Genomic DNA, 25,855 nt, shown 5'->3' with positions numbered 1-25,855 from the left:
GCCCTAACTTTAACAAATGCGAGACCTATTGCATCGCAAATGCTCGTTACTCGCCTCTTACAATCTAACCGGACCCCTGACTATAATTCACTTTCTTGCCCACGTACAATGCTTCCAAACGTCTGTCTCCTTCCTGCCTGGCTTTAGTCCTGCATGGACTTCATAGAATGGGAAAACGCATGATTTCCATATCTGCTGGCAGTCTGTAGCAAAGTAGCATCACACTCCAAAACCCGAACTTTTACTTCACCAAAATGTTCCTGCACCCATTTCACCTAAACTTTACCCCCAAAAAAAGTTGAGTGCCATCAACCTCTGCCCATGAAACATTACAGCCAAATCCAAATTCTTAATACAGGCTTTTATGCAGACTACAACGCATCCAAACAGCAGACTCTCGGGGTGCTCTCAAGCCCCTCAGTTGAGCTTCGATCTCAACTCACCTTCACCCTTCTGGGGTGGAGGCTGTCAGTCACCGGCCACAATCCCCCGAACCTTCTGAAGCAACTTTCGCGCCAGAACCTGAAGGCGCACCAAACATAAAAGAAGGACGGACCTTTCTAAAAGGGGTGGCCATCTTGAGTGTACAACCGGCCCGTGACATTTTAGCAAAGATGCCCGGTATAGCGGCAATATTTTTATGTTCCATCGCATTTCTCGGAGCACTAACAAGGTGAGCTGTGCAGTCGCTAAAACTACGGATTTACTTCTGGAAGAGGCTGAAGTTTCCCTAAAACGTCACCTTTAATGGGAAAGAAACCTTTAAAATGCCGATTTTAATTACTATCATCTCAGTTTTAACCACCTGTATATTTTCTTCTATTTATTCAGATTTTATTAGCATTTTCCATAGAATGTGTCATTTATAAAATGTACTTTTCAAGAAAACAAAGAAATTTGGAAATATTTCGTAATAACTACTGATAGGTAGACATATACGCAGTACGTTTACAAGAAATCTAGCAGGTGACATCACGCTAATATGGCCACTCTATTTAAACCTTATCTTTAGCTGTGGTTCACTGGCAGAAAAGACAGTGTCATACATGCCAACATTTCAGAAGAGCAAAGTGGGAGAATTTAAAAAAAAAAATGGGGCGTTCAATTGGGTTTCTGTCATGTATGGACTTTGGAAGTGTGCTGCTGCAGGATCGGACATTTGAAAGCAAATTCACGTGTGTTTTTTTATCACCTTTCAGAAGCATGGAGCGCAATGGCAGGCAGAGAAAGAGGGGGATGCAAGAGTTTGCACTGGCCTGGCAGGTTGCGGTCAGTGCATACACCCCCCCTCCCTCCCCCGTCAGCCCGGGCTGAAACAGCTTCCGGGCACACACGCAGCCGCGCCCCTCTACCCCCCAGTACTTCACAGGTGTTTAAAAGACCATTCGGTTGTTAATGGGGCTTTGTTGGTTTTTCACCCCATCTAGAGCCCCTGCATCGCCATTCTGACTATTGCTGGAAGAATTAGCACGTTACACAATACCAAGCCCTGTCAGCTGAAACCCCGAGGGATCGGGTTTTTGCTTGCAGGAATCGGGAGGCGGGAGACTAGCCTTCAAATCGGTAGTCTCACGCCTGAATCGGGAGTGTTGGCATGTATGCAGTGTAGATAGGCTACTATAAAGGGTATCAGAAAAGTGCAGTAGAGAAGCGCTTGTATTGTATTGTGTTAGTAGTATTTCTAGCCCCAGGGCTCTCAAGTTTCCTAGTTTTAGTCTGTTTATCCTATTATGAAAACCAGGATTACAAGTCGAAGAATTCAAAGAAAATTTCAGGACTGGATGAACTACAGAACTGCGACCGTAAGAGCTTGGCACATGTTGGCCGCTGAAGAGCTTACCACCGTGTATACATAGCTGCCAAGCCGCAGGTCCATTTTTTGGTCTCGGCTAGCGAAGGCTGCACTTGCGCCGTCTTGCTCGTGAGATTTAATGACTTGGAGAAGAGGGGCTTCAACCCGCCCCTCTTCTCTCCTCTTCTCCATTGGCTGGCCTCTTAAATGCTGGTCAGCCATTGGAGAAGAGGCTTGTCTCTCCAAACAAGCCCCGTCTTTTTGGGATTCGGGGCGTTTTTTTTCGATTCTTGCTCTGGGCGTGTTTGAGAAAGAAAAACACGCCCCCGAATCCCAAAATGACGCTGCGTTTCTCTGAGGCATTAACCTCGGAGAAAGGCAGTGGTGTGCTCGTCCTCTCCCCCTGCTCTTGGCTCCTGCCCTCTCCTCCGCCCTGCACTCATCTACCGTTCCGCGGCGCCATGCGTTTCTCTGAGGCATTAACCTCGGAGAAAGGCAGTGATGTGCTCGTCCTCTCTCCCTGCTCTCGGCTCCTGCCCTCTCCTCCGCCCTGCACTCATCTACCGTTCCGCGGCGCCACGCTCTTTTAATTCTATTTATAAGCTCAATTTTACCGACCTCGGAATGAGGTAAAGCAAACTCAGCCCTGCTTGGAAACCAACCCGGGACCTCCAGACTGCACAAGCGCCCGAAACATATTGTTGTATTGTAACTGCATTTAGATAGCGCTTACTACCCCAGACGATATGTCAAAGCGCTTGCTTGCATGCATTAACCTATCTTGCACAATAGCGCTACATTCATAAAGACTTAACAAGATTATGCAGCGCAACATCAGCGGTTATCAAGCAGCAGGCTGTGCTGGAGCAGGGTTTTTACTTTAAAACCAAATACCTGTTTCATTTTCGTATGACATTATTAAAAGTACTACTGATTAATTAGTAATTACTAAAGATTTGTCGAGTCTTGTCTAACCAACCTTATTAACAGAAGAATTACACGTGGGAATGCAATTGCATGGCTAAATTAATAAGTGAACTAAGTTGGTGAGCAAATTGACAGTATAGATGTTGCTTATGTGATGTTATTGTGTTTTGCGCTTTTAATTAATATGCATTAATGGCTTTTGATGTCGCAAATGGCTAGATAAATACATACACATAAGGGTATTAGCAGGGGAATAGCACTGTATAATCATTTCCATGTAGTAATTATGATTTGTGTTTTCGTCGCTTAAGTTGACCATTGTGGCCTGCTGTAAAATGGCCACCACCCGCAGCCTGCATTCGAGTAGATGAAAATATGAAAAGAGGCTTTGCGCTGACTGCGACCCTGTCCTCTGATTGAACTGAAAAGCCATGAACATGACGACAAATCTGGGAGTATTGCCAGATGCCCCTGAACATGAAGAATTGTTACAACTTTAAATCCGACCTGATGAACTTATAATGGTCCCATGAATGAGATACATTTTATCCTAAAGAGACATCCGTAGAAGTAACGAGTTAGCTATGGACTTCTAATTTCTATTCAGAATTTGAAACTATCAATACATGAGAAAATTCATTGTTGTAGCCTAATGTACCAAGACGACATAATTTCCGCCAATCAACTGTTTTGAAAGATATGTTTGCAACATTTGGAATGTAAATTTTGGTATAAATATTAGTAGACTAGTGAGGTCTAGCTCCACTTCTTCCCGAACCAATGATCAGAGGTCCCGATGCTGACGGAGAGGACGGTGACTCTACATGATGGCTAGAAAACTTTAACTATTTGCTGAGGACCATTTCTGATTTAGAAAACGACTTTTAGCCAGAATAGGTAAATATGGAGAAAATGATCTTGCATTTAATTGGCTTTTCTTACAATTTCTAGATAAACAATATTCTGTTTGAATTCCTGTGTCGGGTGGTTATTTTATTGTCATGTTTATTGAATATTTAGAGTGTTAGGATGTTTCACCAAATCTATAACAACTAGTTGATGCCATTGACCTCAGGGTACATGCAGATTGGTTAGGTATTGAAAAGTGTTTCCCTTATACATGGCACGGATAGAGTGGTAGGATGAATGTTGGTGTTATGGGCCCCACCAGCGTGTGATGTGTGTGTGTGCGTGTGACTGTGAAATCACTCCGTCCGTGGAAGTAGAGGGGATTCAGAAGCTCCGATCTGCACCAGTTTCTTGGTAGCAGAATGATGGTTAACTATTGTCTTGATCTGGTGAATTTGCGTGTATATAAGCTTGTTGATTATTGATTGATATTGATATATGCACTAACACTATATGTTGAAGTCGTATTGAGTTTTATGTAGTGTGTACGGCTTCTGGGACGTAGGAAGTCGGTGACAGTTCCGTAGTAGGGCAGAGGGAAGCGCTGCTCTCGGAAGAGGCTGGATTGTTGGCCCTGTATGTAGACAGGGGAAAACGGGTGACAATTGAAGTTGCGCGTCGCATTGTCTGGGTTCGATGAGGTAGCATCGCTGTGTGTTGCCATTAGAGACGTATTTTCTGTGTGAGAGAAGTGTATATGATAGCGAAGGTTACCTGTGAAGTTCTGGTCTTAGGTATCAGGGATCCTTATGGCATTCCGATAACGCTTATCACTAGAAAGGTAATAGGTATTCTCTGAGCTTGTTAGAAGGACAGAGCAGAGGTAAGCGCTGCTTTGTTAACGTGTGATATAATTCTGTAGTAGGACAGACTGTTTGCTGTTCTCGGGAAAGACAGGATTCTGTGTGAGTGTACTACATTTTCTGGTGTGAAAGTGCGTGAATGAAAAGGCATTCTGGTTAATTGTGAAACTCTTAGGAGCATTCTGGAGAAAACAGTTAATTGGTGCTTGCTAGAAGGGTAGAGTAGAGGGATGTGCTACTTTATCAACGGAAGTAACGATTCTGTAGTAGGGCAGAGGTAAGCGCTGCTATCGGGAAAGGCGGAATTCTCGTGGGAAAGGTCTTTTGCTGTTCTGTGGTTAGCGAAGCAGACAATGGAGATGTTTGTATGTTGTAACTAACAGACTCGTAGAAATTGAAACAAAGTCTACAGAGCAGTTTTGTTAAGGAGGGGTAGACGAGAGACGGGAGACAGGAGCAGGAGCTGCTGCAGCGACTGCTGACATCAGGAAGACCGCGCTGTGGTTGGACAGTGGGTTAGAACGGTAAAAGCACGGTGATTGGTGTGCTAGTGTACGCCGCGCAAGGATTAGGAGACATACAGGGTGACGTAGACGCTCCAGGATTGGTGCGTTAGTGTGAGTCGCGCTGCAATTGGACAGGAGATCGTACAGTTGTAGAAAAGACTAAAGGGTTGCGGAAAACAAGAAAATGTATTACCACGCTGAGGAAAAGAAAAAGAAATCTTTGTTTAGTAAGGTTAAGACCTGGTTTGACAAGGATAAGGATATTGTGACTAGGGAAGGACAGTTACTTCCTCCGATAAGAACCCCCGCATCCTTCATGGTTGCAAAATATGGGTATCATACCTGTATTTGGTTAGACAATTGGGCAAAGTACACCAAAAAGGATGGAGTTTTAGCTTTCCCGGAAAATGGCTCATTTAATCTGGCCATATTGAGAAACTTACGGGAGAGGATGATGGGTCTAGAGCCTCGGCCTAGGCCGACGCAGATTGAGACATTGACTGAATGGGAAGATGAAATGCATGAGCGAGAAAAGCAGAGGAGTGGAGGAAACTACAGGTATATGTTCGGGCGAAAGTATGATCGCGAAACTCATCATAATCGGATGAGAAGATGGCGAGATGCCAGTATGACTGAGGGATTATATCCTGTAAGGACTGCAGAACAGACAGAAGGGAGAAAGTGTACAGAGAAAGAACATAATGTGGAAACAAGGAGGTATGGGGTGAATGAGTCTGAAGATGATGTCTTAGATGACATGTTCTACAAAAGACCACCCCCGTATAGACGAGAACCAGAAGTAGGAACACCAGTTACCCCAATGAGAGACACCCTGCGGATTATAAAGACAGAGGTTACGACCCCTGAGTTGAAAAGCAGTAGTTCTCTTGCGGAAAGAGAGAGAGAAAGAGAGAGAGAAAGGGAGAATGAAATAGAGGATGAAAAGACCAGAGAACTAGCAAGAACCACATTTGAATTGACAGAGAAAATCAGAGAACTGACTAAAAATCTTGAAGCAGTTACGGTGCCTGTAACAATAGGTCCGGTTATGCCTATTTTTGAGAAGCAGAGGACTGGTGAAGGTGGTTTAACAGTTCCAAATGTAGGCAACAGACTGGTTGTTCCTCCAGAACAGACAGAGATGAGATCGGGAGAAAATCAGTGGAGATCAGGAGAAAATCAGTGGAGACATACCATATGTGGAGGAGAGTTGAATGTGCAGACTAACTCGGTTTTGAATTCTGGTTGTGTGGAAGGGAACAGAATGATTGGAGGATCGATCTTAGAACCCCAAAGAGTGACAGAACCAGTGGGTGCAGAAAAATCTACGGGGATAACTGCTGAAGATTTGAATAATTGGCTGAAAGTTTTGCAGAGGAAAGAAAAGGAATCCCAGGCAATTGATGTAGCTAGACTACGTATGGAGTTGGAGGAGCTAATTGCAGGAACAATTCCTACAGAAACGCTGAAAAATTATCAGGATGGGGAAATACTTTTTTTGTGCAAGAGCGTCACATGGAGAGCAAAGAACATACATGACAGGTTGAAAGGAATAGCCAGTGAAATGGGAATTGACATGGACAAGGTAAAAGCTTTACAAAAGTCTTACCGAGTGGATTTTACAGATAAGGACATCGAGAATCTGAATAATGCAGGCCGAGCAGGGCAGATTAAGGAGATGATTGCTTTGCTGCGAAAATGGGGAGATGTGGAGAGATGGAAAGATAGATGGTATAAAAAACGAGAAGATGCAGCAGACAGAACTTACTCAACATTCCCTATGAGAGAAAAAGAGAAAACAGTGACAGCTTATCCCATGAGGGAGATTCCAGGAGGAGGGTATGTACATGTCCGATGGACCAGACAAGATATTTTGTCATTTACAAATGATTTCCCTCGACTGAGAGAGAAGCCCGTCGAGTGGTATAGACAGGTTGACAGATTTGTGAAATTGTCAAAAGTGCTGTGGATTGACCTGAATAGTATGTTTGATATAATTGTACCAGCAGACTTGTGGGCAGAATGTAAGATAGTCATTGACTGGCCCACTAAAGAATACCCGAGAGATCCCAAGACAGGAGCTCCAGACCCGGAGGTCATGAAAAAGTATGAGCAGGTTATGGCTTTCCTGAAAAATAAGGTACCCCCCAAGGAAACAGACTGGGTTAAAATAGATCGAACACATCAAGAAGTGAAAGAATCAGTCCATGCTTACTATGAAAGACTAATACTAGCTTTCAAACAGTTCAGTGGAGATGAACATCTGGGTGACAAGGACCTGAGCCATTTTGTATACAGATTTGTGTATGGCTTGCGACCTGAAATCAGTGAAATGATAAGGCAGCATACCATAGACTGGCAGAGCAAAAAGATTGATGAGATCCTGAGACATGCAAAATACTTCAGTGATGAGATTGAGGCAAAGCAAAGAAAACTGAAGGAAAAGGCAATGTGGGCACAGGTGAAAGTTGCAGAAAGACAGGAAGCACAGTTGGTTGAACAAGCAAATAACCCAGGAAATAAACCCAGATTTGGCCCAAGAAAAGGGAAAGGCAATATTGAGGAAGCAAAGAAAAGGTTTCCCTGCCACAACTGTGGAAAATTAGGGCACTGGAAATCCGAGTGTAAGAATCCAACGTCTACTAACGATGACAATCCATCATTGAATTCACAGGTGCAGAGTGAGGGGTGTGGTCAGCAGCAGCAGCAGCAGAAGGCTGTTAAGCAGCAGAATCAGGTGCCAAAACCGCCCTTGCCACAAACAGAGGATCCCAGAAGTACAGCCAAGATTCGGGGTTCTACAATGAAGAACAGGTAAACAAGCCAAAACGCGCAAGCACTGTATCACAATATTGGCTAAAGAATGAGGGAAGTGATTCTGAGGGAGACTTCTGATGGTGCCGAAGAGAGGAGGAAGAGTGCGTACTTGGTGCAACTCTAGAAATAGACCAGGCAGGACCTTTTGTAGATGGGAAAATCAATGGTGAAAGTGTTACTTTTCTAGTTGACACAGGAGCTACGAGATCAACTGTCAGGTCAGCTGATATAAAGAATCTTCCTCTCTCGGATGAAGCAATCCAAGTAGTTGGTGTGTCCAACACACAGATTAAAACTCATCTTACTGAACCAGTAAGGGTTAGAATAGGGAAATTCTCAGATATGCACCCGTTCGTGGTGTGTGACACCAGTCCTGTGAATTTATTAGGCAGTTATTTGCTGTGAAAGATAAATTGCACTATTTTCTGTACCCCAGATGGAATAACCTTTGAGACACCAGATGAGGATGTCCTATACAGAATGACCCTAGATAATGGGGAAAGTGAGGCTATTGGAACATATGCTGTGTTCAATCCGGATGGATTACCCCCAGAATTAAAACAGACAGTAAAAGCAGCGGTTTGGGATTTTACTGGAGAAGATGTGGGCCTGATGAGAAATGTAGATCCAGTAAAAATTACTGTAAAAGATGGAGTAGTTTACCCAAACATCCCACAATACAGACTGACACCTGAAATAATTGAAGGAATAACACCCATAATTGAGAAAATGATCCAGCAGGGGGTGTTAAGGGAAATATTGAGCAGCCCATGTAATTCACCTATAATGGGACTGAAGAAACCCAATGGGAAGTTCAGAATAGTACAGGATTTGAGAAAAATTAACAAGATTGTTGTGTCATGTTGTCCCATTGTGCCAAATCCATCAGTGATTTTGTATCAGATTCCCCATGATGCAGAATGGTACACAGTAATTGATTTGTGCCATGCTTTCTTTTCAATCCCGTTGCATCATGACAGCCAGCCGATTTTTGCATTAAGATTTGGAGAGCGAATTTTGGCATGGTGCCGAATTCCACAGGGGTATACAGAGAGCCCTTCAATATTTAATCAATTGCTAAAGAAATCTCTGGAGAGTTTAACAATGCCTGAAAATTCAGTTTTGGTCCAGTACATTGATGACCTGCTTGTGGCATCAAAGACACGTGAAGCTTGTGAGGTAGACACCATTGCTTTACTGAATCACTTGGCAGATGGAGAATTAAAAGTATCTCCAGCCAAATTGCAATTCTGTAAGAGAGAAGTCCAGTATCTAGGACATAATATTGAGAAAGGCCTGAGGAAAGTGACCATTGACAGGAATAAAAACAACAGAGGGATGAGAGCCCCAATGACACAAAGAGAAGTGAGAATGTTCCTGGGAATGGTTGGTTATTGTCGTCAGTGGATAAGTAACTTTTCCTTAATTGCCAAGCCACAGTTCAAATTGACTAAAAGTGAGGTGAAAGACCCATTGGAATTAAACCCAGAAGAAATGGCAGCATTCAAAGAATTAAAGAACAGGCTATGTGAAGCTCCTGCCCTAGGAATGCCAGATTACGAAAAAGAATTTGAGCTGTACTGTAGTGAGAGAAATGGATGTGCACTTTCAGTGTTAATCCAGAAACATGGACGTCTGAGGAGGCCAATTGCGTACTTCTCATCAACACTTGATCCAGTAGCTGTGGGTTTACCAGGTTGTCTGAAAGCAGTAGCTGCTACATGCAGAAGTCTGGAACAAAGTGAGGGAATTATAATGGGATATCCTGTACGGGTATTCGTACCTCATGATGTGGCAATCCTTTTAACAAGGAGCCGGACACAGTTCATGTCTCATAGTCGGCTGACTAAATATGAGAAAGTCATTCTTGGTGCATCAAATGTGAGTCTTGAGAGATGTGTGAATGTGAATCCAGCAACACTGTTGCCAGATGCTGAAAGTGTGGGAGTGAGAGATGATGATGATCATGATTGCCTGGATGTGCTTGATTACTGTACAAAACCAAGACCAGACATAAGAGGTCTGCCACTGCCTGAGAGTGATCATGTGTTGTTTGTGGATGGATCTTGTCTGAGAACTGATGAAGGAATGCTGAGTGCCGCATGTGCTGTGTGTACAGTTTCAGGAGTTGTGGAAGCATCACCTTTGAAAGGAGTTAAATCCACTCAGGTGGCAGAATTGGTGGCACTAACGAAGGCTTGCAAGATTGGAAGGAATGTGAGAGTGACTGTAATGACTGACAGCCAGTATGGCTTCGGAGTTGTCCATGATTTTGGCCAGTTATGGCTACAAAGAGGTTACCTGACCTCAAGTGGAACTCCCATAAAGAATGCTGAAGTGGTTGGAAAATTGCTTGAGGCGATACAGCTGTCCAAAGTACTAGCGGTTGTAAAATGTGCTGCTCATAGTCAAGGTGATGATTTCGTCACCCTTGGGAACAAATTTGCTAATGACATAGCACAGTACTGTGCAAGGAATAATCACTCCATTAACCGGAGTAAGGAAATGGAAATGTCTTCTTGTTCCTTAATGTTTACTAATGTGGTGGGAACATGGGAGGAAGTGAAGCAGTTGCAGGACGAGGCAGGAGATGAGGAAATGAAAGATTGGGTGAAAGCGGGTTGTGCACCAAGGGAAAAAGACCACGTGTGGGTCTATAGGGATGGAAGACCAGTCATACCCAATAGCATGTTGTCAACAATGGCACGGATGTATCATGGCCAGGGACACCTGGGAAGGGATGCTATGATAAGGGCCTTTAAGCAGACCTGGTACAATGCAAAATTCAGGCTGATAGCAGAGAGTCTCTGTCAGAGATGCCTGATATGTCAGCAATTCAATCCTGGAAAGAGAACAGTGGTGAGCCTAGGTACAATAAGCACGGAGGGAGGACTCTTCACAAAAATGCAGATAGACTTCCTCGAAATGCCCCAAGTCAATAGATTAACCACTTGAGGATTGTGCTGGTTGTGCTGCTTGGAGTATTTGGGGACCTTAATCCTGCTGCCTAAGGACTTTACCTGCACTGCGGGAGTTGGTGTGTGTGTCCTATCCGCCGGCGGGACTGCGAGGACCAGTGTGCACAGCGCGGAAATCACCGCAGCACCTGGGGCCTCTTCCCGCCAGCTCTTCCCAGAACTTGCTCCACTCGCATTTAAGACTCGCGGCCCCCGCTTCGCGGGAGCCGCTCGCCGTTGCCACTTGAGGATTGTGCTGGTTGTGCTGCTTGGAGTATTTGGGGACCTTAATCCTGCTGCCTAAGGACTTTACCTGCACTGCGGGAGTTGGTGTGTGTGTCCTATCCGCCGGCGGGACTGCGAGGACCAGTGTGCACAGCGCGGAAATCACCGCAGCACCTGGGGCTTCTTCCCGCCAGCTCCTCCCAGAACTTGCTCCACTCGCATTTAAGACTCGCGGCCCCCGCTTCGTGGGAGCCGCTCGCCGTTGCCACTTGAGGATTGTGCTGGTTGTGCTGCTTGGAATATTTGGGGACCTTAATCCTGCTGCCTAAGGACTTTACCTGCACTGCGGGAGTTGGTGTGTGTGTCCTATCCGCCAGCGGGACTGCGAGGACCAGTGTGCACAGCGCGGAAATCACCGCAGCACCTGGGGCCTCTTCCCGCCAGCTCCTCCCAGAACTTGCTCCACTCGCATTTAAGACTCGCGGCCCCCGCTTCGTGGGAGCCGCTCGCCGTTGCCACTTTAGGATTGTGCTGGTTGTGCTGCTTGGAGTATTTGGGGACCTTAATCCTGCTGCCTAAGGACTTTACCTGCACTGCAGGAGTTGGTGTGTGTGTCCTATCCGCCGGCGGGACTGTGAGGACCAGTGTGCACAGCGCAGAAATCACCGCAGCACCTGGGGCCTCTTCCCGCCAGCTCCTCCCAGAACTTGCTCCACTCGCATTTAAGACTAGCGGCCCCCGCTTCGCGGGAGCCGCTCACCGTTGCCACTGGAGGATTGTGCTGGTTGTGCTGCTTGGAGTATTTGGGGACCTTAATCCTGCTGCCTAAGGACTTTACCTGCACTGCGGGAGTTGGTGTGTGTGTCCTATCCGCTGGCGGGACTGCGAGGACCAGTGTGCACAGCGCAGAAATCACCGCAGCACCTGGGGCCTCTTCCCGCCAGCTCCTCCCAGAACTTGCTCCACTCGCATTTAAGACTCGCGGCCCCCGCTTCGCGGGAGCCGCTCGCCGTTGCCACTTGAGGATTGTGCTGGTTGTGCTGCTTGGAGTATTTGGGGACCTTAATCCTGCTGCCTAAGGACTTTACCTGCACTGCGGGAGTTGGTGTGTGTGTCCTATCCGCCGGCGGGACTGCGAGGACCAGTGTGCACAGCGCGGAAATCACCGCAGCACCTGGGGCCTCTTCCCGCCAGCTCCTCCCAGAACTTGCTCCACTCGCATTTAAGACTCGCGGCCCCCGCTTCGCGGGAGCCGCTCGCCGTTGCCACTTGAGGATTGTGCTGGTTGTGCTGCTTGGAGTATTTGGGGACCTTAATCCTGCTGCCTAAGGACTTTACCTGCACTGCGGGAGTTGGTGTGTGTGTCCTATTCGCCGGCGGGACTGCGAGGACCAGTGTGCACAGTGCGGAAATCACCGCAGCACCTGGGGCCTCTTCCCGCCAGCTCCTCCTCCGCGCCCACCCCCTATTTAACACACCTCATCCTCACGCAAAAGCGGGCCGTTTGAGGCCGTTCGAGCAAGGGCGAGGTAGGGCCTGGGCCCCCTTGGGTTGCCTGCAGTCGTCCCCATATTTAGGAGTTGCGTGTGAGATCATGACAACCAGAGAAACAAGGAGCAAGAGTGCGTTGGCAACCGGAAGGACTATCGGTACACTGGACACGTACTTTGCCAAAGCTGGGTCCCTTCTCGTCGATGAGATCTCCATTCTTGAACGACGCATTTCCCAAGAAATTGACTGGGTGAGGAGATCTTCATTGGGTCCTCTTGCCCACGCTACTACTCCCGTAAAGTCACCTAACTGTATATCACTAACTGTAGGGGGGGGAAATGGTATGCTTGTTACATCAACTCTACCCGATACTAATTGCTCTGTTAGCTTCTCAATTGACTGTGTGACTCAGGCAATGCAGAGCTTAGCATATTACCACTTCCATCTTGTAAGGCCCCCACACCTCAGACCACTGTTGAAGGAGCTGTCTCCAATACGAATTCAAGTACTAACAGGGATTCGATGCACCCATTTCAGGGGGTGAAGGAGGGAGCTATCTCAAAAAAGCAAAAAAGGGCTTACACGACAGGGGGAAAAAAAACGCAAAGTTTCTAAATCCAACTCTAGGTCCAGGGGATTCCAACAGGATCCAGCTAGCAAAGGGTCAAATTTATCTTGTAGATCCGGAGCCCTGCACCACCAAACCCCGGCCAAAATTCTTCCTAGCCAACACAGTCCCGCAGGAGTGGAGGATCTCATTCTTTCAGGCCTCCGCACCCTATTGAGGGAACTGCTTACTCCCCTGGAAGATCGTCTTGTTAATATGGAAATTTGTTTAATGGACTTACGTAAGGGACTTTTAGGTTTAGCTTCAGGTACAAAAGCCGGCATGCATGGACTAGTTGGGAATTCTGTTGGGACTTCCAATCTAGATATAAACCCTGTTACTCTGTCTTCCCCATCCTCTATAGCCATTCAATCAGAAAATATTATTCCAGTCCCCTTGTTAAAAGCTGTTCCTGCAATATCTTGCAGTCAACCACCTTCGATAGCAAACACCAGTAGGTTGAATCTAGCTGGCCTGGCTCCTACAACTGGCCAGGAGAAATTAATAAATGATGGAATTAACTCTCCAACTAGGCAAGCTAGCACTCAAAATTGGCGTAAAGTGGTAAATCTGCCCCCTGAGGCGGCAGCATACTCTGTCGTCTTGAAGGGAGTCTCCATGCTCCGTGGAAATACGGTGGAATCTTATGACTCCCTACACAACAAGGTCATCAGCTGGTTAAATATTCATAGGCCACTTCCACCTAGTCTTAATGGAGAAATCCTTATGGTAAGAAGGGTTCCATGGGTCGGTTATACCGACAAGAAAAGTGCTGGGGATTGCATTATTGTAAACTTTAGGAATCCCAATATTGTGCCTTATATCTGCAACTGGACTGGGTATATAGGAACTACATCCATCGAAGTGGTCCATCTGTCATACTTTTATCCTAACACTAGTAATTCATTTATGAATAATGATGACGGTTGGACCCGGGTTGGATCTGTTGTTCATGGATCTAGACTCAGATCCACTTGTAATGCTCCTACCAACTATGGCAACTACATACACCCCAATAGATATAGTTGTCTTGACCAGGTAGATTGACTCAATCAGGAACAGGGGTCCGCGAATGGCAAAACTGATAGCACTATTCAAGAACCCTGTGTCCCTCGATGGGAGAATCTGACATCTATTAACCCCCATGGTCAACTAACTGGTTCACTTAAGTGTGTACCAGGCCTTATTAATAATAACATATCAACGCTAGCCACACCCGCTTTTAAAGCTGGCTCTATTGTCCCATCGATTTTGGAAATACCTTTGCATGTGTCATTGGCTTCAATGATGGATGCTGTATCGGAGAAAACTGGTGGGCACGGAGTAGAACTGCCTGATGATGTTCTAAAGGTTCTCTCTTGGAATGTTGCAGGCATTGCCAACAAATTAGATACAAGTGAATGGGATTCCTTAATAGGTAATAGTGATATTTGCCTATTTCAAGAGACTTGGGCGAGGGAACCACTGTGCAGAGTGGGTTATGCAGTGTTCGAAATAAATGCGATCTGGTCTGGCAGAGGGAGGCCATCTGGAGGATTGGCCATTTGGGTAGCTAGTCACATTGGGTGTAACGCGGAGAGTCTACCGACTCTCTCGCAGGACACACAATGTGTCCTACTTAAGTGGCCTAATGTCTTAAATCTAGCAATCATCAATGTGTATTCCCGCCCTACCAGTGTGGCCATGGAATCCCCCACATTAGACGATCTCACGTGCTTTTTGAGTCGCCTCCCTAATGATTATAAGGTAGTGTTGGGTGGCGATTTTAATTGCCACTTTGAGCCCCTGGAAGGTCTAAAGGAAGGTGCTCTTACGGCGGAAGATGATTCCTGGGGTGTTCCCCCATGTCAATCACCTCATGTCAAATCTTGGTCCCCTCTGGCTGTCCAAATTATGTCCCTAACATTAAATTTCTCTTTAAGGGCATGTAATGGTCGTACCACTTCCGATACTCCCTCTACATGCACTTTTAACAGGAAGAATCATGAATCCAGGTTAGACTATATTTTTGTAGAAATTAGTCTTTGGCCTAAGATCCTGGACTTCAGAGTAATAGCAAGAACCGACAGTGATCATAACGCACTTATAATGGACATGGTGCACCCTATGGGTGCTGTTCGATCACTTTCTGCTGAATCCAATTATGATCCTGGGAACTTGGTTCTTAGCTCTAATAGACGCAGGGTCAAATGGGGGAATTTGGCGACCTCAGAGGAGTCCATAAGTAAAATTTACCAGTTAGCACTCCCCAAGCTAAAAGAATTGGACATATTAATTATGCAGCCAAGAAACTTGGAATTCAATAAGAAGCTAGCCTTAATCCATGAAGATCTAGTGGATGTTTTGGGTGAGGTTTTCTATCCAGTGGCACCCCTGAGGAAAAAAAAAACCTGTATCCCAACCTGGTACAATTCATCCTGCAAAAAGATTAAGTCTGAACTAATAAATAGTGTTAAAATAGGTTCGGATAAGGGCAAAGTGGTTGAGCTAAGACGGAATTACAAGAAAGCCATGGCATTGGCGCGTTCAGAATGGGACTGGAACAGATAGCAAGACCTCACATCAGCACTTGAAGTGAAGGACCTGAGAAAATTCTGGTCCTTGGTAAACATCGGTTCAGCAGAACCCAAAGCTGCAATGGAGCCAAACATTGCAGCATCTGTATGGGAGGCCCATTTTGGCCAACTCTATCAAGAACCACCTCGAAACGCTAATGATGGGGACGCGTTTTCCACTGTTGTCTATGATCCAGCATTCAAATTGGAATTCACTCTTGTTGAGGTGCTCAGTGTAATTCAGGGTTTGGCGAGGGGGAAGGCCCCTGGTCTCGATAGGTTGCCTGGCGATCTTTTTCGTCTTCATTCAGAGATATGGGGCCCTTACTTTCTCATCCTTTTTAATGCCATTCTGGGTGGGATGGAGATTCCCTGTACTTGGCTGGGGGCTGAGATAGTGCCTATTTTTAAAAAGGGCTCCCCTCGTCTCCCAGCCAATTACAGGCCGATAAGTCTCATAGATGTCCCCCAAAAAATTTATTCACGCCTCCTCCTGAACCACCTCACTCAGTGGATGGAGGAAAATAAAATCCTTAGTCCCCTTCAGGCTGGCTTCAGGAAAAACACGTCCACCATGGACCAGATCTTCCGTCTCGTTCTCCTTTACTGGAAAACTGTGAGTATCGAGAGGGGAAGGCTGTACATGGTGTTCATGGATCTGAGGTCAGCTTTTGACCTGGTTCCCAGGAAGAAATTATGGGAGACTTTAAAGGAATTGGGTGTTCCGATCCATCTATTAAATGCCATCATCAGGCTCCACGAGAACAACTTTGCACAGGTCAGGTATGGGAGGATGGGAGCACTGACATCAAAATTCCCGGTCCTTAGAGGGGTCAGACAGGGTTGTGTCCTTGCGCCAACCCTGTTTTGCCTCTATGTTAACAAAGTCATAGCACATCTCGACATTATTAACGATAATGATGCCCCATCTCTGGCAAGCAGGAGGGTACCCGCCATTATGTTTGCGGATGACACCCTCCTGCTGTCCAAATCCCCGATGGGGATTCAACGGATTTTAGATGGATTTGGTCTCTTCTGTAGGCAATATGGCTTAGAAATTAACACAGGGAAGACCAAGTTCATGATATTTAATCCATCACCCAAAACCAGACCTAATCCAATTCTGAGCTCAGAAAGACTGGAGAGGGTGAAAACCTTCCAGTATTTGGGGGTAACTCTTCATGAGAATTTATCATGGGAACCCCAGGTTATAAGAAGTCGGTTAAAGCTGTCCCAACTGTCGGGGGGAATTTTGAAGGTGGCAAATTCCTCTACTTACAAACCTATTAGCCCGGCAGTTGAGATGTCAAAACCCAAGCGAAAGCAGCCGCAACTTATGGAGGAGAACTCTGGGGGTATAAAGCGGGTGTAGGAATTGTTAATGTAGAAAATAATTTTTTAAGGCGGCTTTTGGCCCTTCCTCGTGGCACACCCCTTCTCCCCCTAAGATTAGATATGGGCCTACCCTCCATAAGAGATGACTTGGAACTAATGCCACTAAGATTCTGGCACAGGCTTTGGTCTACCGTTGACCTCATATATTATAGGCAAGAGCTCCTTCATGTTATGAATTTGAACCTCTGCAATAAAATCCCGTGGCTGGCCTCTATAAAGAAAGAACTTTACCGGTTGGGACTCCCCGAACTATGGGAGTCCCCTGAACAAGGATGCCACAGGGTCTCACGCAAACGCCTTGTGGGTATATATAGGGAGAAATGCTTCGCTTCCCTGGTCTCTGCTTCCAACAAAGGTATTCTGACTGATCGATTCTTGGAATTCAAGGATTTATATCAGTTTGAAGGGTTTATGGATATCATCCTCCCTATTTTAGCCAGAAAATTGTTTATTCAGTGGAGGCTAGGGACTCTCCCTATTAAAACCTTTACCTATAATTGGTCAAAAAGGGTTGATAAAATCTGCCCAGGTTGTTGCATCCACAATGAGGAAGAAATTCATATTTTGTTTTTTTGCTCAGCCTATAATAGACCTAGGAAATACTGGATAGTTCCACTATGTAGAAACCTGGGCATAAGGAGTCATTTGCACTCGTTTAGAATATTGAAAACGAGCACTGCCCCCCACATAGTCTTTGCAGTTGCTAAATTTTTAATGGCTATGTGGCAGATTAGGTCTAAACTACTCAAAGTTTGACTTTTACGGCAAGGAATTAAAATTTTTCCTTGTAATTTGACATTTTTTATATACTGGTTTTATTAATCTTATCAACGGTTTTTATTACAAGTGTTTGTTTTATGATGCTATTGTATACCTGTATCTTTTATGGCCTAATTGGCCGAAATAAAGAATCATTTGATTGATTGATTGATTGATTGATTAAGGTATGTCCTGGTGGTAGTCTGTTTGTTCTCCAGGTGGGTGGAGGCATTTTCTACAAGAAGAAATGATGGGGTAACAGTGGCCAAGCTACTGTTAAGAGAATTCATCCCAAGATATGGGTTCCCAGTGACCATTGAATCAGACAGAGGAGGACACTTTTATAATGAAATCATGGGTTTGATCTGTGAAGCATTGAGTGTACAGCAGAAGCTACATTGTGCTTACCGACCAGAGGCTTCTGGTGTGGTTGAACAGATGAATGGTACCATCAAAAACAGAATTGGCAAAATGTGCTTAGCCACAGGAATGAAATGGCCTGATGTCTTGCCTCTAGTCCTGATGACAATTAGGTCTACTCCAGACAGAACAACAGGTTTGAGTCCACATGAAATCATCATGGGACGTGCAATGAGACATGCGTTTGTACCAGTCAACAAGCTGATGACTATAACTGATGACATGATTTTGGATTACTGTAAAGGCCTGGCTGACGCAGTCCATTCTGTGTTTCACCAGGTTGGAGAAGACGCCACCACACTTGAAAAGAAACCAGCCCATGATCTGAGCCCAGGGGACTGGGTAAGAATAAAAGTCCACAGAAGAAGGAATTGCTTGGTTCCAAGGTGGGGAAGGCCAAGACAAGTCGTTCTGACTACAACGACTGCTGTGAAGTGTGCTGGAGTGAAAAATTGGATACATGCAAGTCACACTCTGAGAGTTCCAAATCCAAGTGACCGCACTGGAAAAGAATACTTTGAGGAATCAGATTCCAGTGATGATGCAGACAGTGAGACAGTAAAAAGAAAAAGGAATCCTGAAAGGGGGGAAAGTGAGTCAAGAGAAATTTTGACCCACCAGAAGGAATTCTTAAAGAAACATTGCAAACTTCAGAGACAAGTCCAGATTCTGAAGAAGTGCCTAAAGGCCCAACTAACAGTGACGAACACAAAAAGAAAGAAAGAAAAGAAAAAAACATTCCAACAGAAGTGACACCTGAATCAAATGAGAAAATTGGAAGAGTTCCACCTGAGATAATTCTTGAAGAAGAAGGGACAGAAAAAGAAAAAGAGGGACAGATTGCGGAAAAACCCCGAGGAGGTGTAGGGAACATCGACAATAAGCTAGATGAAGGGACAAGTAGACAGCAAGAAGATTGCGTGTCGGAGACCCGAGGAGGGACAGAAATAGGGAAATCTCAATCGGTGGAAAAAGAGACTGTTGGAGAAAAGGAAGTTGCTGGAGAAGGGAAAATTGTTGATGAACAAGAGGCAACTGAGACAGAATCTGATGAAAGTGAGAATGAGATACCCAAAGGTCGAGTTCTGAGAAAGAGAACTTGGATTGGTGAGAGAAACAATAAAGAGGGAAAACAAAAAAGAAATGCTAAAGGAGATCTTTGGCCCAACAAGATAAAGAGACTGAGATATCGATTGACACGAGTTAACTCTTCGAAAGCTGAACAAGTGAACGAAGTGTCAAGTCAAAACCAAACGAAAGGAGAGGAAACAAAGATATCTGAAGGAACTAAAAGAATCAGAAAACCAAACCAGAAGTATAAGTCACCAGAATGGATGTATGTGGCACTGCCTGAACAAGGTGAAGAGGCAGACAGTCAAGGAAGTCCAGAGGAGGCTTTACTGAAAGTGGTTGAAGAAGAAGAAGCAGTGGGAATCCTGAGAGTTATCTTGTCCGACATTGGAGAAGAGACGGATGTTCAGGACCTAATACAGTTTGATGATGATGAGGAAAGAGTGAAGAGTGATGAAAATCCAAATTGAGTAAATACAAAGAAGTCACTTGAAGAAGGAAGTGAAGAAGTAAATTAGAATTAATAGATTGTAATAATCTGTTGGGTACTTGCTGCCCTAAAAGTTCGGTAGTGGAGTAGAAGAGGGTAAGTCAAAAGACACGGTCAAATTAACAGGATGGCTTACACTGTGAATAATCAAAGTAGATGTACCTTCATGAAAAGATGGTGCAAGATGTGCTGCTGCTGTACAGGATTATTAATGCTACTGTGGAGCGTGCTTGCTCTACTGATCTCTTTTAGAGTTACCATAGACACTTTAGAAGGACATACTGAGAACATGACTAACATAGGGAAGAGTTCACAGAAGATAGTTCCAACTATAACTAGCAATGTATATATACATAAGGATAGGTCTATTAATGATTTTTCTAGCAATATGTTTTCAAAATTATTGTACGAATACGTAAAGACAATGGATGTAAGGGATTGCTACGTCTGTATGCAATTACCTGCCTCTGTTTCGGAAGGAGTGACTTATCATCACCTTCCGGCTACGTATGGAATTTCATGTAGTGTGTTAATTAGTATATTTTATCAATTAGGGAAACTAGATTATAACATGTCTAATGTAGATAATATTCTGGGGCAACTGCCTATGAATAAAGAACTGAATCCTGCTAAAGAAGCTAACACTTTAGGTGAGATTTTTATAGAAACTAGAGAATTAACATTAGAATATGTTTTTAGAAACAATTTAACTTGCAGTTTGAAGGAAGAAGAGAAAAATTTCCTAGACATGGTTGAGAGAAGAAGGTTGAACATGCATAAGAAAGCAGAAGGACATAAGATGAGTGAAACAGTGTGGGACATTGAGAAAGAAAAAGAGTTTAAAAATGGAGCTGTTGGAAACGGCCCTTTTTGCAGGGTTATCCCCAAACTTTTTGCTTCTTCCTCCTTTATTTTTTCTGACCTGTGGTTGTTGGCCATAGGACTCTGGGCACTTTACCACTGCTGATCAGTGCTAAAGTGCATATGCTCTCTGTATAAATTGTTATATTAATTGGTTATCCATGGTTGGTATATTTGTTTCACCTGTTAGCCCCTAGTAAAGTGCACTGAGTGTGCCAGGGCTGGTGATTCAAATGCTACTAGTGGGCTGCAACACTGATTGTGCCACCCACGGGAGTAGCGCTAAAATGATGTCTTAGGCCTGCTTGCAGTGCCTATGTGCAGTCCAGGATTGCCATGTCGACCTGGCCAGTGCAACCACTGACCAGGCCTTATCCTTCCCTTTCTGTACATATCAGGCATCCCTATGGTGGCCCTAGGTACCCCCCTGGGCTGGGTGCAGTGTATCTGAAAGGTAGGGCATGTACTGAGGTGTGTAACATGCCCTGGTAGTGAATTACAGCCATTTTCGTTTTTCACTGCTGAGAGGCTATCTTGCCCATAGGATAGAATGGGGGAGGCTGTTTACATGTCTATCTTCCCACAAGGGCAAGATAGAAAATCCAAGTTTGGTATCATTGTGTTCAGAATTTAATTATGCATCTTTTTAGCAAGATGGTTTTTAAATTCACTGTGGGAGAATAGCACTTTTTAGAAAGTAGCTATTCTCCTGTTTAACCTTCCTGTGTGCCTGTGTGCTGGTTGGCTGACTGGTGTCATGTGATGGGCTAGGTGGCTCCAGGAGCCTGGATGAGTCAGCAGCAGGGTGAATAGGGAGATCTGCTTTAGATGGGTGGGAGGAGTAGTCCCTTGGTTTGAATAGGGCTGCCCCTGCCAACACAATGCATGCTCCACCCCCTGCTGGCCAGGCTGAGGACTCTGCCTCTGCTGGCACAAAGAAGGCTCCACCTCCTGCTGAGCGTCTAACGACCCTGCCCCTCACTCTGAAAGGAACCAGGTGCTCCAGGGCAGAGCACACCCAGGAACCGGTTTGAGCAGGGGAATCCCCCCACTGAAACACAGAGAGACAAAGACTTGGAGGGGTATAAGAAGAGGACCCCAGACACCTAAACTTTAGATCACTTTGGAACTAAGAAGAAACCTCTGCCAAGGAGAAAGCTGAAAAGGACTGAAGAGGAGAAGACTGCCTGCTTGCTGTTTTGCTTTGCTGCCAAGGAGAGGGGAAGGACTTTGCTGTGTCCCCTTCTTTTGATTCTGATCTCCAAGGGCCTGAGAAGAGCTGGCTCCCTGTTAAGAAGTCCCAGGAACAAAAGGACTTCACCACCAGCTGGAACTCTGCTGAAGGAGTTCTGACCTGCCTTGGAGTGCTTGCCTAGTCTTGGGGCCTCAGGAGGTCGTTTCGCTGTGTTTGGGAGCTGGGAAGCAGAAGCGTGAAAAAGAGTAACTGGTACCCACCGCATCATCCGATTGCGAGTCGCAAGAACGAGAGTGCGAGGAAAATTTAATCGCGGCGTCATCGCAGCACCCGGAGTCCCCGCATCGCCGAGTGCGTCGAGCATCGTCCCGGTGCGTGAAGATTCCTGACGCTGCGAGGGTCGTCGCAGAACCAGTTGAGAGCCGCACCACTGCCGGTGCGTGAAAGTATCCAGTCGCTGCGTGTGTCGACGCAGAGTCCCGTCCCGTGACGCATCGAGGGTTGCGGCGCCCGAAGTCCGCGCTGCGCCACGCACCGCGCCGCACCGAAGATCGTCGCATCGTACCTGTGCGTGACGCTTCCCCCTAAGAAACCTACGCAACGAAAGCCAAAGTCATCGCATCCTCCCCCTACAGATCGGAGCCGGCGCATCCACCTCTGCTGCGTGAAGCAGGGCTGCTGCAAAGCCTCCCCAAGATCTCAGGAGTATCGCATCGCCTTTGCCATCTTCCTTGTTATAGCTTTTGGGAACCTTATCGCAACTACAGGTACTGTTGGGCACGAGAGTGTCGCATTTTGTGCACTGAGAGTCGCATTGTGCAGGACACTGACTTTTACATCCTGGATTACTTTCTGCAAACTCTTGAACTATCTTTGAAGTAACCTTTTTAATTGTATGTTGGGTTTTTTCTGAAGTATTTGGTCTTGTGAAGTTTTTAGTAAAGATACCTTATTTTTCTAAAACTGGTGTGGAGTAAATCTGTGGTGTTTTCACTGTGTTACTGTGAGTGTTGGTACAAATACTTTACACATTGCCTTTGATAGCCTAGACTCCTCAGGCCAAGCTACCTAGAGGGTGAGCAGGGGTTATCTTAACAGTGTATCCCCCTTTCCCTGACTAGAAGCAAGGGTCCCTACTTGGACAGTTGTACCTACCCTGCCAACTAGAGACCCCCAGATCTAACAGGAGCCAGTCCAACTATGGCTATAGATGCACCACAGAAAGGCAAACTATGCATTACCAGGAAGAAATCCCAGTATGATTATTATTTCATAGGGACTAGTGAGTGCCATGATACATACTTTATTGCAACCGGATGGGGATTTAGAGGTGGAGAAGATCCAGTCTTTCCGGGAGTGTATTATATTTGTGGGAACAAGGCTTATTACAGGTTGCCTGACCATTGGTATGGCACATGTTATGTTGGCCTGGTCTTTCCAAAGATTTTTCACATGGATAGAGTAGAAAATGCTGAACAAACTAATCCATTAACACGCTATAGGAGAGAAACATGGATAGAAATTGTAGGAGATATTTTTGGAGCTTTAATACCAGCAGTGGGAATTTCATTGAATGCATTTGGCATTCGGAAGCTGTCAACAGTGGTGGATCGCTTGTCAACAAGCACCGCTGGAGGCTTTCTTTTGGTAAATACTGAAATGGTTGCTTTACGCGCTATGGCGATGCAAAATCGACTTGCCCTTGACATTCTATTGGCAAAAGAGGGTGGAGTCTGTGGAATGCTGAAAGTTCAACATTGTTGCACTTACATTCCTGATGAAAGCAAAGATCTAAAGGTCTATATCAAAAATATTACTGATTTGCATGAATAATTAGTACCACTGGAAGCTGAAAGTATCTGGACTAAAATGGCTAATAAGATGATTGCTATTAAGAATTTTATAGCTAAAATAGGTAGTACCATATTTGGTAAAGTATTATTTCCATTAACGTGTGTAATTGTTGCATTATTAATTCTTAGATTAGGGTGTATGTGTTGTAGATACAGAAGAACTAAAAAGAAAATAACACGAGAAAATGTTAAAAAGAGACAAAAGAAACCAGAAAGAGATCCACAAGAAATAGAATTAGAAGAATTGAGGGAAAGTATGTATATAGAATCAAAAAGAGAAGATGATAAAGAAACAAGAGTTTAAAAAAAAAAAAAAAATGAACAAGAAGACATTTTACAAAAAGGGGAAATTAAATTGATTTATGGGTGGTGATTTTTGTGGTGATAAGATATCACCAAAGGGGGGATTGCTGGAGCAGGGTTTTTACTTTAAAACCAAATACCTGTTTCATTTTCGTATGACATTATTAAAAGTACTACTGATTAATTAGTAATTACTAAAGATTTGTCGAGTCTTTTCTAACCAACCTTATTACCAGAAGAATTACACATGGGAATGCAATTGCATGGCTAAAATAATAAGTGAACTAAGTTGGTGAGCAAATTGACAGTATAGATGTTGGTTATGTGATGTTATTGTGTTTTACGCTTTTAATTAATATGCATTAATGGCTTTTGATGTCGCAAATGGCTAGATAAATACATACACATAAGGGGAATAACACTGTATAATCATTTCCATGTAGTAATTATGATTTTGTGTTTTCTTCGCTTAAGTTGACCATTGTGGCCTGCTGTAAAATGGCCACCACCCGCAGCCTGCATTCGAATAGATGAAAATATGAAAAGAGGCTTTGCGCTGACTGCGACCCTGTCCTCTGATTGAACTGAAAAGCCATGAACATGACGACAAATCTGGGAGTATTGCCAGATGCCCCTGAACATGAAGAATTCTTACAACTTTAAATCCGACCTGATGAACTTATAATGGTCCCATGAATGAGATACATTTTATCCTAAAGAGACATCTGTAGAAGTAACAAATTAGCTATGGACTTCTAATTTCTATTCAGAAATTGAAACTATCAATACATGAGAAAATTCATTGTTGTAGCCTAATGTACCAAGACGACATAATTTCCGCCAATCGACTGTTTTGAAAGATATGTTTGCAACATTTGGAATGTAAATTTTGGTATAAATATTAGTAGACTAGTGAGGTCTAGCGCCACTTCTTCCCGAACCAATGATCAGAGGTCCCGATGCTGACGGAGAGGACGGTGACTCAACATGACGGCTAGAAAACTTTAACTATTTGCTGAGGACCATTTCTGACTTAGAAAACGACTTTTAGCCAGAATAGGTAAATATGGAGAAAATGATCTTGCATTTAATTGGCTTTTCTTACAATTTTTAGATAAACAATATTCTGTTTGAATTACTGTGTCGGGTGGTTATTTTATTGTCATGTTTATTGAATATTAAGAGTGTTAGGATGTTTCACCAAATCTATAGCAACTAGTTGATGCCATTGACCTCAGGGTACATGCAGATTGGTTAGGTATTGAAAAGTGTTTCCCTTATACATGGCACGGATAGAGTGGTAGGATGAATGTTGGTGTTATGGGCCCCACCAGCGTGTGATGTGTGTGTGTGTGCGTGTGACTGTGAAATCACTCCGTCCGTGGAAGTAGAGGGGATTCGGAAGCTCCGATCTGCACCAGCTGCACTGTCAATATTCGGAGAGGTAAAAACCAGGAGGGAATAGCAAAGCGCATGCGTTCCTACTCACCCTCACACCTTGCTCCATGGACAGGCAAAGGACTTGCCAGGGGGCTGTGTACCTGAACATGGCTGGTCCCTTCCACGCAGGCGCACAGCCTGGAGGCCAATGACCACCCGTGTGCCCCCTGGAACCCTCTCACAGCTTCTGGCTGGGGGCCTGTGCCGGACTGGCGTCTGGCCTCGGTTCGACCCCTAACGTAAAGGAGAACTCCCGCCGCGATGGGAAAAGTAGTGTCATAAGGCGCTTGAGTTGAGGGTTGAGTGCCTGCTGCAGAGACCTGTGTGCAAAGGTCAGGTCCCAGGTTTCAATGGCTCATTCTTCTCAACTCGAACAAATGAGTAACGTTGAATGAAAATTACAGCCTTCTGCACTCGCCAAGGGGGCAATTTTGTTAGAAGTCTACACAACAGTCCTATTTTAACAAAACTTGCAGCAT

General features: G+C 44.9%; 1 protein-coding gene and 1 long non-coding RNA gene across 2 annotated transcripts in view; one reads left to right on the top strand and one right to left on the bottom strand.

Moving 5' to 3' along the window:
• TIMELESS (timeless circadian regulator) overlaps positions 1-533 on the bottom strand; it is a 318,102-nt gene extending 317,569 nt beyond the window's left edge. Inside the window, exon 1 of the mRNA XM_085600891.1 lies at positions 444-533. The gene's annotated coding sequence lies outside the window, so the exon portion shown is untranslated. The remainder of the gene's footprint in view (positions 1-443) is intronic.
• A 39-nt stretch (positions 534-572) lies between these two features.
• Positions 573-25,005, top strand: LOC146833239 (uncharacterized). Its single transcript, XR_014960209.1, has 3 exons — positions 573-673; positions 7,612-7,751; positions 24,411-25,005. It is a non-coding gene; the product is annotated as an uncharacterized LOC146833239 (long non-coding RNA).
• Positions 25,006-25,855: the final 850 nt, after the last annotated feature.

Source organism: Triturus cristatus, chromosome 4_2, assembly GCF_964204655.1.
Source record: "Triturus cristatus chromosome 4_2, aTriCri1.1, whole genome shotgun sequence".
Classification (NCBI taxonomy): domain Eukaryota; kingdom Metazoa; phylum Chordata; class Amphibia; order Caudata; family Salamandridae; genus Triturus; species Triturus cristatus.
Note: the sequence above shows the minus strand (reverse complement) of the source record. Positions and strands in the feature narration are given on the sequence as shown.